Source organism: Trachypithecus francoisi, unplaced genomic scaffold (genome assembly GCF_009764315.1).
Source record: "Trachypithecus francoisi isolate TF-2019V2 unplaced genomic scaffold, Tfra_2.0 Lachesis_group10, whole genome shotgun sequence".
Lineage (NCBI taxonomy): Eukaryota > Metazoa > Chordata > Mammalia > Primates > Cercopithecidae > Trachypithecus > Trachypithecus francoisi.
Window position 1 is genome coordinate 95448016 of NW_022681455.1, and position 12628 is coordinate 95460643.

Genomic DNA, 12628 nt, shown 5'->3' on the forward strand with positions numbered 1-12628 from the left:
TGTGGGGTGTCCACAAATGGCCAAGTGATAGAGAATCCTGACACTGGGGCCTTGAACATGGCTCCTTCACTGCGAAGAGTAGGAAGGGTGGAACTTGAGCCCAGGGGCTAGGGATGAGCAGGTCCCACACCCCAAGACCTTGTTCAAAGGCCACCACTTGGGGAGAAGCTGCCCCCAGTGCTGCTGCCTCTGCATTGACTCCTGCACCTACCACGAAGCTCCTGGCTCACCCTAGGGCATCAACAGAGGGGGCTTGGAGTCTACTTCCCTCTGGGACTGTGAGTTCCTGGGACACACGGGTAGGGCTGAAAGCATTTTGGGTCCCCCATGCCGGCATACAGCCTGATCCAGTGAGGGGCAGATGTGCTGAGTAAACAAAGCTTGTTTTTTTGTTTTTTGTTTTTTTCTGGGTCTCCAGCCAACTCTTGGCTTTGGGGAAGGAGGAGGGGAGGCTGTGTGCAGTGGAGTGGCTGGGAGAGTAGCTTGCTCAGGGCTGGGACTCTTTCTGTCCCAGGCTTTTTGCCTGCCCTGAGGTTTGCAGGAAGCCCCAGAAACCTCCCCAAATTCATCCCACCCACTTCCTGGGCCTAGGAAGGGAAAGAGGTGGGCACAGCCCCTTTCACAATACCCTGAGGGGTCAAGCAAAGGGGCTTGGAGAAGCCCGGGGGACAGCAGTAGCTCCTCCTTGTGGCAAGAAGAGAGGAGAGAAAAGGAAGGACTGAAGGCTCCAGAGGAGGCCCTCACCAAGGAGGCCCAGGTGTTAGTGACAGCTGGCCCGTGCTGGGTTCTCACCATGTAACAGGCACTATGTTAGGCACTTTACCTCCACTCATGTATTTAAACCTCACTGCAAACCTGCAAAGAAAGGGTTAATAATATCTCTTTCTCATGGACAAAGAAACTGAGGATCAGAGAGGTTATGTGACTTGCCCAAGCCACAGACAGCTACAAAGTGGGAGGTCCAGGATCTGGCTTCAGAGCCTGGTAGTCCCCCTCCCCAAACACACACACACACACACACACGTACACACACACTCACAATCACAGCCAGTAGCTGATCAGATCTTCATAAAACTCAAGGACTTGGTCAAATTAACATTTTTCTTCAGAGCCAAGGCTAAGGAGTTTTGTTGAAGGGCAATGATGACATGAGAGAAGGAAGGACAAGGAGTGAAGGCCAGAGACCTGGAACTTTGGTCCCCACCACCTCTCCTGGCTTCTCCCAGCTCAATCCTGATGACCCACATCTAGAGCTTACACCTGGAGGCCCCTGGAGAGCTCCCAGGAGCTGAGCAGCTCTGTTGGGTCATCTTGTTGGTTGGGGATCTGGAAATAAGGGGAGAAAATGAAGGAGGCGCTCACTCTCACTGTCTGCCTCTGCACTTGCATAAGCACCCGAGTGACAGCTGCCTTAAATTTTCTAAGTGACTGTGCTTCCATTGCCTCACCCTCATCCCAGCCCTTTCATAAGTGAGGAAACCAAGGCTTTGATGGAGGATGTGATGTGCTGAGGAGCACAAAGCCTGACACTGGCATTGCCGGGAAGCAGGGGAGTGCCTAGGTGCCCACCAGCGTCTTGACCACAGTGATTGACAGATGCTCAAACAGGTCTCTCCCAAACCATCTACCCTGGCATTCCAGCCTCCACTCCTCCATCTAGGGTATATCCCTCCCTTTCCTGCAGAGCCAGTGCAGGGGCTGGCCCTGTTTCCTTTCAGTCTCCTCTTGCCAGATTCCAGCTGCAGGGACTGTTCTCAGGCTTAAAGTAGGGAGCACAGCTAGTTGAGATTAGACTCAAAGCATGGAGTCCTCAACCTGAATTTCTCCCTCCACCCGCCTCTCCACCCTTTTTTCCAATTCCCAGACAAACGCCTGGAGAGGGTACTGGCAATGAGCCAAGGAGACCAAGGAGGCAGGAACTCCAGACAGTACATCCTTTTTTCAGAGCTCAGTAGACTCTCCCAGATTCTTGAAGACCAGCGTCATCTAGGGACCATTATGCCCATTTAACAGACAAGGTCATCGAGGCTTTCACAGAGACAGTGCACTGCCCAGGGGCACCAGCGTGATGGTGTTTCAGCATGAGCTGGGATCCAGCCTGCCTGATCCATTCTTTTTATTGGGAAAGGAGGGAGAGTGGAAAATACTTCCTCATGCCTCCGTGATAAGTGTGTGTGGATCTCATTTGAACCCCTTCTAGATCAAAGTGCGAGTTTTCCCTGGTTAGGCTTTAAAAAATGACTTTTGGGTTTTCAAAAGAAAATGCTCTGCTGACTTAGACATCAATAGCTCACTTAAATCTTAGGGAATTGCACTATTAACATTTTTCCCCTCCTTTTTACTGGTCATCCTCCAATTCTTACCACTCTGGATCCCAGGGGGCAGAACCCAGGTACCTCCAGGCCCTCTGCTCTCCATGTTGGAAAGCGGCCGGGGGAATGGTGCCATGCTGTGTGGGGAAAGATGCTCTTCCCAGGGGGTCCTCCTGGGATCCTCACCAGGGTTGTGGCATGGGGCCTGTTGTTCTGGGGAGGCCAAAGCTGGTATGTGTTCAGAAAAGGGAGCATGATGGTCCTGTAGAGTAGCTGATGGAACCTCCTGCTGTAGGTTTGCAAGGGCTGGATGAAGATTGAGAAACAGTTCCCTAACGGGGACCATAATGAGATCGAAAGATACAGAGGGAGTCCCACAGCATAAATAGGCCAACACATTTGTTCATTTCTCCTTGAAATTCCTTTGCAATATCTACCCCCACCCCTCAAAATGGGAAAAAATTGTAAAAAATGATAAATTGGGGTTTTGTGTATGTGTCTTGTTTTAAACCAATATGATCTCAATTCTTTTGTGGGCTTTGGAAGTCCGTGCGGGAATTCCCCCCTCACTGTAAATACCCAGCGTCCGGGCCTTATGGCATGTGATCTGTAATAAACTTCAAAAGAACACCTTTGACATTTTAGATAACTTGCAAATGATGATGCAGAGAGATCTTTTGCCACTACAAAGAAAGAACAAAAGAACCGACATGAAAGAGAAATCAATAAACATATGGCAATTAATAAAACATTTTCTATGAATACCCTACAAAGAGTTTTACAACGGTATAAAAACCCAACAGTTGTTTCAATGTGGATTTAAGAAGTCTCAGCTGGCGTATTAAGACATCCATGCTGAGCAGCACACGGGAAGGCACAGAAAAACTGGGGCCAAGGCTGGGCTTGTAAATCCATCAGAGGGAGAGGTATAGATCAGATGGATAGTTGGACTGGGAAGGGGCCGGAGGAATGGAGCAAGGCATTCCTATTTCAGGGACTAAAAGTGCGAGGTCGGGTGGAACATGTCTTTTCAACTGGTGGGAACCACTGGTGAACAAGTGCATTTGGAAGCTGGGCTGGGTCCCTGCAACCTCATCAGCTAAGCCAAGGCACAGTCACATTCTCAGAGATGGGCTCTGTAGCACACCCAGAGACTTCTAGCTTCTCCATGTCCAATCTCTGCCAGCTTCCAAATGTGTCCAGCCTGGAGCCAGAGTGCGATTCAGTACGTGGAGGTTTTTAATAATCAGTAAGCTGTGGGAACTGCCTGAACAGAATGGAACCAGCTATACATACCCACAGATGGATTGTGAGCCCTGCTGAATTCCTCACTGAATTCTCAGCTGCAGCTTCTATGAAGTTTCTTCCTTACCCAGGGTCCTGAGTTCGATTCCTGCCTCTGCCACTTCCAGCTCACTGAGTGGATTCTTTGGATCCCTTTGGCCTCAGTTTCCCTTTCTGTACAATAGGGACAATGCTGTCTGCCCATTCCCTCTCCCAGGCTTATTGGGTGTTAACAGACATTAGCTTGACCCTCAGAGCTGTGTGCTTTTGGAAGTGGGTGGTGAGAAAAAGGCTCACTTTCAGCCTGGCTGTGTTGGGGCCATGCCATTTATCTGCACCCCCTCCCTATCTCATCCTCCTCCTTAGGTGGTCTTCATGGATTCCTCTGTGTTTGGAAAATACCAGAGTCTTCTGGCCTTTTGTGCATTTTGAAGTTTCTGCTTGACATCCCCTGCAAACCAAATGGGGTGAAAGACTCCTTTGAGGCTGGAGCTGGTGGCATCTCCAGCATATCTCCCTGGAAATTGTAAAGCTTAGGCTGGTGGGTGGGGCTTCTTTGGCAAACTTGGAGGAGAGTTAGAACTAGGCAGCCCATGGTAGTTTGACACAGAGATAGCACAACAAACAGACCAGAGGACACGAGGAGGGCAGAGGAAAAATGAGGCAGATGCTCAGAGGCATTCCTCTCTATGAGTGTGTTCTTATGCAGGGAATTATGTGTTTGCATGCATGTGTGTGTGTGTGTTTGCGTGTGTGTGTGTGTGTGTGTGTGTGTTGTCTGAAAGCAAGCAGGCTGGTTGAGCAGAAAGTATTTGACCACTGGGTTAAAATATTTTGTGACCTTGGTTGAGATTTTTTTTAACATCTCTGGGATTTTGTCTCCCCATCTGTAAAATAGACGCTAGATGATAAACATCACAGCTTTTCATAACAATTAATGATCTAAAGGGTCCAAGATAGACTTCACTGTGCTGCCGCTATGAGTGATGGTGATGTCATCAGCAATGGCAGGCTGATGGGCTGCCCTTCCTTTGTATGGGAAGGTGATCTGGCCTGCATCTGGCCTCCCGTGTTCCTTTGACTTCTTTGTCCCAGCGCACTAGGTTTTGCTCACATACGGCAGCACAGAATCCCCAAGGCAGAGGTTGTAGCACTCCATCTGCCTCCCAACAGCAGCCTCTACCCCTCTCTCAGTGCCCCTTGCATCCCCCAAAACTGGGAATAGCCTTCTAGTTCTGACTTTCATGCTTCTAAATCCGTGTGCTCACTACTTTCCGAGGTAGGCTTCCCTGTTCTGGATAGCTTTAAATGGTAGAAAGCTTTTCCTTATGCTGGGCTGAAATCTTCTCCTTTGTCTTGGTTGTTCTCAGTCCCAGCTACACCTTAGAATCAGCTGAGATGAGTCAGAAACACTGAATCAGAACCTCTGGGGAGGGGTCCAGGAATGGGTCTTTTTAAAGCCTCCCGGGTGATTGTTGTGTACAGCCAGATGGAGAGCCATTGCTACAACTGCTGGCTCACTGGATGGGATGACCGGGGGTCCTCCTGGAAGTCTCCACTGGGGTAGGGAGGAGTTCCCTCGGGGCAGGGTCCCCAGCAGACTCAGGATCCAGAGTGGAATCCATCACTGCTCTTGAACACAGCTGGGCAAATCTTATGGAAGAGGCACTACTGCAGGGCAATTGCTTTGCACGGTGTGCCCACTAGCCCTCAGCTTTCATGTCACGGGAGACATGTGTCAGGAACACACATCCCCAGGCTGCAACCAAGCCTGAATAAATCAGAATCAGTGGTGGTAGGGCCCCAGAAAGTGGCATTTTTAATCTGACTTTTCCCCACAATGGGATTCTTTGCACATTAAAATCCAAGAAACAATTATCTGGGTTAAAAGCAACGGCTTTGGGATCAAAGGGATCTTTGTATGAATCTCAGCTTCACCATTTTTTATCACTTTGGGCAAATCACTGAACAACTCTAGGCCTTCATTTCTTCATCTCTAAAGTGGGGATAATTGTATCTACCTTATAGGGTTAATCCAAAGATTAAAGAAACTGATGAATATAAAATACACATACCAGATGTGATTCATAGTAAGTGCTCAATATAAGGGAGAAAAAATAGTAATAATAATTATGAATAATGATGATGGTGGCTGTTATCAGGCTTTTCTCTTTCCTTGCTTTACTTCAAAGCACCTAGAGTCCCTCGGGGAAGCTCAGGGTGGTGGAAGCTGTGCAGAATTTGAGGACAGGAACAAGAAACCAAGGGTTTTCATTGCTCCTTTTGGATCCGGACAGAGAAACTGACTGTTTTTTCCTGGATTGGGGACTCAGGTGCAGTTCTGGCCCCTAAGCAGCTTTCTCTATAGCGCCCTTGAAGTAGTGAGGGTGTTGGCCAGAGAAACTCTTGCCTCAGTCCATTGAGCCCCCTGAGATGGCCTGTCCTTCCCTGGGGACTTTACCCCTACCCGCATGACTTCTAGCAGGAGGCCTGGCCTCAAGCCAACCGAATAAGGAGGTGGCATTGGGACAGTAGTGACAGTCCCCAGAGCCCATCAGATTCACACTAGACTTCAGACTTGGCCACAGCATTTTCCATTTTCAGAGTTCAGCAGAAGCTCTCCTAACCAAGCTTTTCCCAACTTGTCAGATTAGCCAATATCATTCATTCCTTCTGCAGGTAGCCTGGTTACTGCTCACTGAAGGCCCAATGCTCACCTGGCCCATCACTTCTGAGTGCACCCATGCACCTGTATTCCGCGGTGGAGCTGGCGAATTCATCCCAAGGGGGTTGAGCTTATACGCCATTTGTGCTTGTTATTGTAGTGACATAAATGCATTAAATATTACATGAACCAATGAAATGGGAGTGCAAGACCAAGGAGGTGAATGCTTTGGAAGTCCCAGTACAGGGAATAGTCTAAAGAAAATGTAGTTTCATATTAGAATGGAACAAAATAACTCCAAAAGACCATGAAAATGGTCACTATCTGGATATATTCAGCATTCACACTGCTTTCACATGCACAGAAGTTCTCACTCACATGGAAGAGAAGTAGAAACTGTAGGTTGGATGTTAAGAGTTTCATTCATGTAAGAATGATTACCGGCCGGACTCAGTGGCTCACGCCTGTAATCCCAGCACTTTGGGAGGCTGAGGTGGGTGGATCACAAGGTCAGGAGATCGAGGCCAACATGGTAAAACCCCATCTCTACTAAAAATACAACAACAAAAAAAATTATCTGGGCGTGGTGGCATGTGCCTATAATCCCAGCTACTCAGGAGGCTGAAGCAGGAGAATTGCTTGAACCAGGGAGTCGGAGGCTGCAGTGAGCCGAGATCACGCCACTGCACTCCAGCCTGGCTACAGAGCAACACTCCGTCTCAAAACAAAACAAAACAAAACAAAGAATGATTACCTGGAACTCCAGTTGGAGAGGTCATTCTCGAATTGCCCTGGTCCTATGTGAAAAAAAATCAGTGAATGCTCATTCATTTATCATATTTAAGTTAAAATAAAACACCTAGAACAGATAAGTACATATTGTTTCTAGTGAGTTTAACTTTCAGTTTTGATTACTTGAATTCCTACCTGGTGGTCATTTAAGATGCATCTCCTGTTTCTCTTCAGATCAGCTGGATTTAGTTTGCTAACCTGTTTTACAGAGGAGAACATAGAAGCTAAGCACACAAAATAGCTTGCCCACAGTCTCAGAGCTGGTCCATGTTTAGCTGGATCCTGCTCTTCTGCTCACATCGTCTAAGATGATCCCCAAGATACCTGTCTCCAGTGTACCTGCCGCAGGGACGGTGGGAAGAACTTGGGGTTTCACTCCTATATTGAGGTTGCTAATCAGTTGACTTTGAATTAACCAAAGGGTGATTATCCTGGTGGGCTTGACCTAATCAAGAATAAAGGTCAGCAAGATATTTCTCCTGCCGGCTTCAGCGAACCTGAACGCCACCAAGTTCTACAGCTTCAAGAAAGTGTATGCTGCCAGCAACCTGAATGAGCTTGGAATGATGGCCTGAGAATCAAATGAGGCCTATCCTGGCCAACACCTTGGTAGAGGTCTTATAAAACCAGAGAAGAGGGATCCAGTTGATCCATGCTCAGATACCTGATTCATGAAAACGGTGATAATTTGTGTCATTTTAAGATGCTCTCCTTACAAAGTGATCTGTTACAAAGCAATACAAAATGACTACAGCTCCCAAAGACCCCCAAATACAATGCACCTTACCCCCAGCCTGCCCACCAGATAGAACTTTCTGGCCTTGGAGGACAGTGGTGGACTGGCCCTGTGAGGATAACCTCATTCAAGGTGACTTCTTACTTCTGGAGTGATGTCTTGGTTTTATTCCAGGCAAATTAATTTCCCATATGAAATTCAGTGTAAGTAAATTATTAGGAAGAAAAGTGCCCTCCTCCTTCCCACTCCAAGGGAAGGGCACTTGCATTAGCTCCTGTTTTGAATTAAACATCAATAAAATGTCTTGTCATTAGTGTTATTTCGGATAGAGCTTTTGTAAATTTCATACTCTGTAAGATCCTCCTCCGCCTAATAAGTTTACTTTTTCCAAGGTGTTCAGATTCCTTGCACCCCCCTGCACCCCATCTCTCAAATACAGAAACTCGGCCTCTAATTGCCAGTCCCAGCTCAGCCCCTGGGCCCTGCTTTTAAAAATGAAAGTGCCTGAAAAGGAACCACTTGAAACCATTTATTAGCTGCTTTGGGTGTCTTTTTCCCCCTTTGGGGAGAAGGGCGGTCTCCGCTGTTTCTACCAGACTGAAGAGTTAAGGGCAGAGACAAGCTTTTATTTATTTTGCTACTCCTGGTTTCTAGCATAAGGCCTGACAAGTCAGAGATGAACAGAAAATGTTTGCAGAAGGAAGACAGGGAGGAGGGGAAGAAGGGAAAAAGAAAAATGAAGAAAGGAGGGGAGGAAGTGGGGAGGGAAGGCGGGGAGGAGGGAAGGCAGATGATGGCTCCTTGTGGTGACACACACATAGCACTCACAGCATGTGTACCAGGTGCTCCATCCACATCCCCAGCCCACCCAAAAGTCACTGCAGACCATCCTGGCCTTTGAACTGAGTGAAGCTCTCTGCTCGAGGGCAATTTCCTGGCTGTGGGAGTGTTCTCAGACCACATTCAGGGCAGGCGGCAAGTGAGTGCCAAGGAGTTAATGCCAGAAGAGCAACTCTCCATGATGAGCGATGGGAATCGGTGGCTATATACACCTGCCCCCAGGTGGGGGTGATTCTGAGTTATGTGACACAGTCTCCAGAAGCTCCCCAGAAAGAATGGGCCCCCAGTGCCTTGTGGTAACTCTCTCAGTACTGCCCCTTCATTGGATTTCCACCTTCCTTGTCTCACTCCCCGCCTCACTCACTGGACTTCCTGGCATCACCTACCAAATAAACTCCTTGCACCCATCTTTTCTCAGCCCCCTCTTGGGGGAGGCCAAACAAAAACCACTTTTATTGCCCTACCCATGCTTGTGGCAGACATCGCTAATCAATCACATTGCTTGTTCCTTTTAGACTCAGACGAGGTTTCAGAATCCTTCTCTACACAATGACCTGTGCAGTCATGATTAATCATCCTATGGAACAATGGACTCTACTCTAAAAAGTCCATCCCTAGACCTTTTCTCTTGGGGTTAGTGGCAACCACTGTCCAGAAACAGTGCTACAACAGACTTTCAACCTGCTTAGGGAAATACAGCATATAGCCACATTTTATGATAAATGACCCTTTATCTAAGGTATATAGTGTGGAAAAATAAAGTAATAATGATGACACACAGGTATTGAGGATTTACTTTGCACAAGCCACTGTTCTAGGTACTTCACATGGAATAATATATTTAATCCTTATAATAATCTTTGAAATACATGTTTTCATCATTTTTTGATAAATTGGAAAACTGAGGCACAGAGAGGTCAAGTCACTTGTCAAAGGTCACACAGCATGTCACTAGTGGAGCCTGGATTCAAAGCCAAGTTGTCACTTAATACCATCTCCAACAGTTAACCTCCATTCATCAAAGTGATAGAGAATTCAATGTATCCTAAATTATGAGATAACACTGCCACTTGAAGCACTGCACAGCCTTGGAGGGCCTGGGCTACAGAGTGCATATGCTCTGACTGAGTTGGGAACAGCTCAGAGGGTCAGGACCACACAGTGTACACTCTAACCACTGGGCCTCTCTGCATCCAGCCAGAGCTATGGTGCCCTCACTCTCCTCCCTGGCCCTGCCGCCCATCCTAAGAGCATCACATGTGGATGGCACATAGAGGCCAGAGGCCCAGGGATTAGGAGTCTTCCCTGGCTGAAAATGAGTCATTTCTATGCATAGCAGCACAGCCTGGAGGCCTTCCTCCAGAAAGAAGACTGCTTGGCCACTCTCTACTTTATCTGTAAGAGGGCGGGAGAAAATGTGTTTCTGGCCTTCAGACCTCTCCACTATCTCTCTCCAAAGCTGCTTACAGGGAGCTCATCACCACCTGAGACAGAGAAGGCTTGATAATGCCCTCACCAGGGCTCAGCAAGTGGTTGAACTAATTAAATGCATGTCAACTGCAGACCTCCGGCTACCTCTGAGGATACAGCAGTGGGGCCCAGCTCCAGGGTCTGAACTGGGTACATCAGAGCCTGGAGTTCTCGCAGACCCAGGGGCTGGCATCAGAAAGAATGGGAGGCTGGGCTCTGACTGTTGGCCTGCAGCAACAGCTGATGATTGACTTCCAGAGATAATCCCAGGCCCCAATCTAATCCCCAAACTAGAATTACAGCTACACTTACGCAGTATCTACCTGTGCCAGGCACTGTGCTAGGAGCTGTCCACATATCCTCTTACCTGAGAGAGGCAGTTTGCACAGCGATTAGCACCTGCTTGGGTTCAGATTCCAGCCCCTTAGTAGTCATGACTTTGAGTCAGTTACTTAATCTCTCCGAGTCTCAGATTTCTTATTCCTAAAATGGGGCTACTAATAGTTCTTGCTTCGAAGTGTTCTTGTTAAAGGAGTTAATGCATGTGAAGCAATTGGAATGGTTCACACGTGATTGTAACTATTTTATTGTCACTTGATTTAAATCTTCATGGTGATTCTGGGAAGAGCTATTATTGTCCCCATTTCACAGAGGCAGAAATTGAGGGATGGAGAAGTTTGATCATTTGCTGCAAATCACACAAAGGTGGCTGGACTTGAATAATAGCGTTACCTGAGTCTATGAAGATAGGAGGCTTTCCTCCTACAGAGCCTAAGGCATCTTGGGATCAAGGGCCTGGGCAGAACTCCCAGCTGGGGGCTGGTCTGAGCCTGCCTCTAGGTCCCTAAAGCCTAGGGTTCACCCTTTTTCTTTCTAGGCCTCTGAGGCCTCATTTGTGCAATGAGCAAGTAGATGGATGGGGTGTTGGATTAAATCATAGGTATGAATTGGTGCTGTTCAAGCACCATTTAGTGGAAGAGGACTGCTTAGCCCCTGGGAGCTTAGGCATGCACTGAATCACCTTGGTGACTTTGTTCAGTGTACCTCAATACCCAGCACTAACACCAGTCCATGTGGTATCTTTGTGTGAACTTGATAATGGCTCCCTATCTTCAAATAGGATTTTGGGATAAATTTCAACCCCCACTTACCTTCTTGGCCAGGAGCTTTTTGTCAGTGCACAACCTGCACAACTGCATATAGCAGCCCGGCAGATGCCTGATATTCTACGTTTAGTCTTCTTTGGGGTTAGCATGGCAGGCCCCTGGAGTATCTATAAGAAAGCAAACATCCTGGTGGGAAGGTTGACCCAAATAGATTGAACTCTACACCATGTGGGGCTTTATTATAATGAGGCAGGACCTAGGCAGGGGCTGAGGCAGGACATTGCCTTCTGCCCTCTGTGGGCCTGTTCTGCATCTGTGCCGCAGCTGTGAAGTTGCAACCAGGAGGCCTTCATTCATAGGAAAGTTCTCTATGCCTTTCTCTTGCAAGGCCAGGGTGGAGCTGAGCTGGATGTTGAGGGATCTCCTCCTGGATCAGGGTCCTAGCCTCACAAGGCCTGGTCTCTCCCATACTGTGGGATCCACAGACGCACTTCTCAAGCCCATTCTAAATCAGAGCTGTTGGAGTCAGAGCATGAGCCGTCAGAGGTAGTGGAGTGGACAGGAAGTCTGACTTTGATAGCCATCATCCCGCTATTCACAGGCTGCTCTTTCAGGGCTTTCTCTTGGCTTTCAATGCAGGTCTGCAGTGCCTTTGACCAATGGCAAAGCTTAGAGTCAGGGTAGGAAAATGGCTGAATAAAACTTATGGGACCTAGAACACTTGCCATTTTGAGGGTCCGCAGAGCTGGCTCTAAAGGGGAGAGCTTAGGAGCTTTCTGTTCCAGTGAGTGGGCAGATGCCTCCCTAAGCCACCTGTGGACACCTCTGCAAGGCCCTTCTGTGGGACTCAAGTCAGGAAGGCCAGTCTGGAATTCTCATCGTTCCCACAGTGACCACCTTTTCCCCACCCTGTGACTATCTTCCTAAAACGGTTACAATATCAGTTGAGAATGTGTCTCCTCATTTGGGGAGAAGGTGAACATGTTTTTATTTCTACGAATAAAGCACAGAATTAGGCAGAAATGCAAAGTTGTTTTGTTAGGGTATGAAAGTTCAGTTATGTATAAAGGCCGAGAACCATTGCTGAGTAGCCAGGGGTGGACTGTGACAATTCAGTTTTTGTCCCTCAGCTCCAAACCTGTTCTAGGTCAGCTTTGTGATGCCAGGGCTGGGATCCTGCAACTCTGCAAATCCTGTTTCTAGCTGCTTGTGAAGATCTGCCAGTAGGGTCACTAGAGGGAGACTTCGGGCTGGAGGAGCAAGAAGGGACTTGCCCCTTCCTCTTTACTTCCTGTCTGCTGTGGTTCCTGCAACCATCATCCTGGAGATGCTTCACCCTGGCAGCAGCAGTTCTCTTCTGAGGCAATGGCTGAACCTGGCTTTTAACTTATCCAATTCCTGTAGAACAAGCCTCATTGTGTTC